The sequence below is a fragment of the Mesoplodon bidens genome (genome assembly GCF_964165515.1).
Source record: "Mesoplodon bidens genome assembly, chromosome: 13".
Classification (NCBI taxonomy): Eukaryota; Metazoa; Chordata; class Mammalia; order Artiodactyla; family Ziphiidae; genus Mesoplodon; species Mesoplodon bidens.
The window spans coordinates 16,506,892-16,512,914 of record NC_138169.1 but is presented as its reverse complement, the minus strand read 5'-3'; positions in this window follow the sequence as shown (position 1 = coordinate 16,512,914).

Genomic DNA, 6,023 nt, shown 5'->3' with positions numbered 1-6,023 from the left:
TGAGAGTCCTCCTGCCGATGCAGGGGACACGGGTTCGTGCCCCGGTCTGGGAGGATCCCACATGCCGCGGAGCGGCTGGGCCTGTGAGCCATGGCCACTGAGCCTGTGCATCCGGAGCCTGTGCTCCGCAGCGGGAGAGGCCACAACAGTGAGAGGCCCGCGTACCGCAAAAAAAAAAAAAAAAAACCCGGGACTTCCCTGGTGGTCCAGTGGTTGGGACTCCACATTTCCACTGCAGGGGGCATGGGTTTGATTCCTGGTTGGGGACTAAGATCTCACATGCCCAGGTGTGGCAAAAAACAGAAAAACAAAAACAAAAAACCCTTTACCCCTTCCTCAGGCCATACACAAATATTAACTCAAGATGGGTCATAGAATTAAATGTAAAAAAGTAAAACAATAAGGCAGACATAGAATATCTTTGTGACCATGGGGTAGGCAAGGATTTCTTAAATGGGCACAAAAAGCACAAATTATAATAGATAATTCTTCTCTTTATTTAACATTTGTTGAGTGCCTACTGGGTGCAGTGCTATGCTAGGTACCAGACATGCCCATAAAAAAATGTCAGGGCTTCCCTGGTGGCGCAGTGGTTGAGTCCGCCTGCCGATGCAGGGGACACGGCTTCGTGTCCCGGTCCGGGAAGATCCCACATGCCGCGGAGCGGCTGGGCCCATGAGCCATGGCCGCTGAGCCTGCGCGTCCGGAGCCTGTGCTCCGCAACGGGAAAGGTCACATGAGAGGCCCGCGTACCGTAAAAAAAAAAAAATGTCAGCCCAGCCTTAGAGGAGCTGGTTCAGTTTAATGGGACAGACAGGCACCTCCTCAGGCAACAATACTGTAGCTTTCTAGGGGCTCTGATTAGGTAATCACAGGAGGCAGTGGTGGCAAGAGGAGGGGAACCTTACCCAGAGTTCTTAGAAGGCTTCTTGGAATATGTGAAATCAAAGCCAAGCCTTAAAGGATGAGGGAAGTCTGACAGGTTGTAGCAGAAAGAAACAGTGTTTTTGAAGTGCTGGCAGGGACGGAGTAGGTGGGTAGAACTGCAAGATATTCAGTTTGTGGGGAGAAGGTGGTTGGGACTGGATATAGTTTCAAGAATGTGTGTATGTTGTTAATTTTCCTTTAATTGATCACTTAAGCCAGAGGGTTCTCCAAGTTCATTGAGCACAAAAATCACCCCCAAACTTCTAAAGTGAACATTCTGGGACCCTGCCACAAAAAATTTTACCCATTTATCCAGTATGTGTGAAGTGGACCTGAAAATCTGCATTTTAACAAGCATTTCCCCCTCTCCCCCAATGACGCTAATTCTGCCAGCCATCAAACCACGCTTTGAAAAACAGTGATTATGCATTAAGGTTCTTCCCCCTGGGAAATGGAAAGTAGTTTCTTAGGCAGCATGGGGTAAGAGAGCTGAGAGCTTTTCTGGATAATCAGACTGTGATGCAAGTAAGCCTAATAATTCTCTTCTGGAACCAGAAGGGCCCTGTGCAAGCATCTGAGGGATGAGGAAGCAAGGAGGCAGAGAGCAGCAGCTCCTGGGAATTCCGCCTAGTAACCAGGAGGTCTGGAAAATTTCCCAGCATGCTCTGGGGACTCAGGTCCAATCTCCATTCTCCTTATGAATATGTATGAGCCCCCAGAAGTCAGCTGGTTTCCTAGCCTCCTGCTTCAGAATTGACAAAATAATGTAAACATTACAGAGCCTGAGGACATACACATAGCATGTTTCAGGGCCTGGCACCTCGACTAGGAAACTTTTCTAGCAGTGGTTTCACAAGTATTTCTCCAGTAATAGATGAATATACTTGTGACTATGTGCAAAATATCAAACAAAATGGATTTTTTAAGGACTGCCCTGAAAGTTCTACCTCCATCAACAGGGTTAGTGTGTATGATGAGTGCCTTTCCTATAGCAGACACTGGGTTGACAACCTAATAGCAACCTCCCAGGAATTCCCTGGTGGTCCAGTGGTTAGGACTCTGTGCTTTTGCTGCCAAGGGCTGGGGGTTCAAGCCCTGGACGGGGAACTAAGATCCCACAAGCTGCGCAGCACAGCCAAAAGAAAAAAAAAAACAAAGTCGTTGCTAGTAGCAACCTCTCCTTCACTCCCTGGCAGAGGCCTTATTTCCCCTTCCTAGCTTGTCAAAGGCCCTCTGGGTCATCATAAGGGGACCAGCTAATGGATCAACCCCTGGGGTCATTGAGAAATAGAAGATAGAACCCAAAACTCATAGGTGGAAATTAATAGGCTAGTGGAAGAAAAAAGCAAGGGCTAACTATTAAATACTTGAGAATCACCAACTCATGAGAGCTGGAGATATTTATGAATACATGGATGGCTGGAACTTTTAATAACCAAAAACTAAATAAATGCATACCCTACAGCCCTGCCCAGCAATTCCACTCTTGGTGGTATATCTAACAGAAATGAATGTCATATCTAACCAAGAACTAGAATATTCATTCTTGGGTGAAACAGAAACAGGCCGAATGTTCATCACTGCACAAAGGGTTAATAAATTGTGATATGCTCACAATTTATTTGTAATACTATATAGAAATGAAAATGAACAAACTAAGGCTATATGCAAGAACATGAGTGAATATAAGAATCAAATATTGCATGAAATAAGTCAGATACAAATGACTATATAATGTATTATTCTGGTTTTGTTTTGTTTTTTGTTTTTGGCTGTGCCATGTGGCATGTGGGATCTTAGTTCCCTGACCAAGGATGACCAGGGATTGAACCCATGGCCCCTGCATTGGGAGCACAGTCTTAACCACTGGACCGCCAGGGGAAGTCCCCATAATGTATTATTCTATTTACAGGATGTTCAGGAACAGGCAAAACTTATTCTTATTTATTTATTTGTTTATTTGAGATATAATTGACATAAATTATTGAGTAAATTTAAGGTGTACAACATGTTGATTTGATCTGATACATTCATATAATGCGATATGATTACTGCCTCAGCATTTGCTAACACCTCTATCATCTCACACAATTATTTCCTTTTTGCGGTGAGAACACAAAACTTATTCTTAAATGATAGAAGTCAGAAGACTGGTTATCTTGTAGGAATAGAGAATAGGGTCATACAGGGAAGGAGCCTAAAGGAACTTACTGGTGCTGGAAATATTCTATTTCTTGATCTGGGTGGTGTTCACATGCATGTATACATATGTAAAAATTCATTGTGCAAACTCCCATCCTAGGTGAAATTTCTCCTAGCAAAATGAGAACATATGTCTACACAAAAACCTGCATACAAGTGTTCATAGCAGCATTAATCATAGTAGCCAAAAGGTGGAAACAACACTTTATTAGTTTGCCAGGGCTGCTATAAAGAAATATCACAGACTAGGTGACTTAAAAAATATAAACTTATTTTCTCACAATTCTGGAGGCTAGAAGTCAGAGATACAAAGTGTCAACAGAGTTGATTTCTTCTGAGGCCTCTCTCTTTGGCCTTTCTCACTGGCCTGTATCTTAACATAGTCTTCTCTCTGTGTGTCTGTGTCCTAATTTCCTCTTGTTCTAAGGAAAACAGTCATATCGGATTAGAGCCCAATATGACTCATTTTACTTAATTACCTCATTTTACTTAATTACCTCTTTAAAGACCCTGTCTCCAAATACATCACATTCTTAGGTACTTGGAATCAGGACTTCAACGTATAAATTTTTTAAAAGATTTTATTGAAACATAGATGACTTACAATGTTGTGTTAGTTTCAGGTGTACAGCAAAGTGATTCAGTTATATATATATATGTATTCCTTTTTAGATTCTTTTCAATTATACGTTATTACAAGATATTGAGTTTAGTTTCCTGTGCTTTCAACATATGAATTTTTGAAGGATGCATTTCAGCTCATAACAAACCCAAATGTCCATCAACAGATGACTGGAAAAACAGAATGTGGTATATCCATTATAAAAGAATATCATTCGGCAGTAAAAAAGAAATGAAGTATTGATCCATGCTACAACGTGAATAAACCTTAAAAACATCATGCTAAGTGAAAGAAGCCAGTCACAAAAATGTACGTATTGGACTTCCCTGATGGTCCAGTGACTTAAGACTCTGTGCTCCCAATGCAGGGGTCCAGGATTTGAAGCCTGGTCAGGGAACTAGATCCCACATGCCACAGCTAAGACCCAATGCAGCCAAATAAGTAAATAAATATATATATATATATTTTTTAAAGTACATATTGTCTGACTCCATTCATATGAATGCCCATCATGGGCAAATCCATGGAGACAGAGAGTAGAATAGTGGTTGCCAGGCCTAGAGTGGAGATGAGGGAGAAATAGGGAGTGACTACTCATGAGCTCAAAGGTTCTTTTGGGGGTGGCAAAAATATCCTAAAATTAGACAGTTGCACAACTCTGAATATACTAAGCACCACTAAAGAGTTTAACTGGGTGAACTGTATGATACGTGAATTCTATCTCAACAAAGCTGTTATGAAAAATTCATTGCCCTATACCCTTAAGATTTCTGCACTTTATTTTGTGTCATATACCCCAATACAAACCAAAACAAATCAAAACTATATGAGTCCTGGGGCTTCCCTGGTGGCACAGTGGTTAAGAATCCCCAGCCCTGGTCTGGGAAGATCCCACACGCTGCGGAGCAACTAAGCCCATGTGCCACAACTACTGAGCCTGTGCTCTAGAGCTCACAAGCCACAACTACTGAGCCGGCATGCCACAACTACTGAGCCTGTGTGCCACAACTACTGAAGCCCACACTCCTAGAGCCCGTGCTCCACAAGAAGAGACGCCACTGCTCGTCACAACTAGAGAAAGCCTGTGCACAGCAACGAAGACCCAATGCAGCTAAAAAAAAAAACTATATTAGTCCCGTAAACAACAAGGTCCTACTGTATAGCACAAAGAATGATATCCAATCTCATGGAATAAACCATAATGGAAAAGAATATTAAAAAAAGAATGTATAGGGACTTCCCTTGCAGGCCAGTGGTTGAGAATGCACACTCCCACTGCAGAGGGCATGAGTTCGATCCAGTCAGGGAACTGAGATCCTGCATGCCATGCGGTGTGGCCAAAAAAAAAAAAAAAAGTATATATATGTGTATAACTGAGTCACTCTACTGTACAGCAGAGATTGGCACAACGTTATAAATCAACTAGACTCCAATTTTAAAAAAAACTATATTAGTCCCTTCCTCCAGAGGTATTCAAGAAGATGGGTGGAGAGGAAGAAGGTATATGCTCACTGCCAGAGTTTCCCTTCACTGTATCTGAAAAAGTGCCAGAAAGATTAAGCATGCAGGCAAGTGGGACCAGGGACCTGAAAATGGATGGAGCTGGGGAAGAACTGAGGGAAGTAAAATAGGATGCCTGAGAATAAAACGGAATTCAATTCAATGAAAACAAATTTGATTGTGGCCAAATGAAAACAAACCTACCTTTCAATATTTTCATATGAAGCAGCCCATAAAGAAAACCATCAACCACTACAAAACAGAGATGACCATCAGGAACACCTTGATGTAATTCTGCAAGTATGAATTGAGTGCCTTCTATGTGTCAGAGTCTGTGCGAGGCACCAGGCCAGGAATATGTGACTCTAGAGAGCTGCTGGGAAGTACAGGGGGGAGAAAGGGAAGAGAGACGGTGTTGGCTAGAGACACAAGGAAAAGCCTCATTCAGTTAGGAAAACCCCTAACCTTGAGCAGGGTCTGAGGCTGAGAGGAGCAGAGGATGGCGGTCATGTTTGTGTATGAACTGGGGCTTCAGGGAATTGTTGGGGAGGAGGAAGTGCATTCTGGCTTCTCAGACTGGGTAGTGACGGCTTTAGCTAGAAGAGAGGGATCGCCCTCCCCATCCGGGCTGGGTCTTGACTTTGGCAGAGCAGGGAAGAGTAAGGCAACACCTATCCTGAGGGCTTTATCAAAATTCCACTCCAGTCAATGCTGAATCTGCCTGAGCCAAGAAGGGAAAAGTTCAGGCCATGCTCCCCCAAGTTCAGATTCT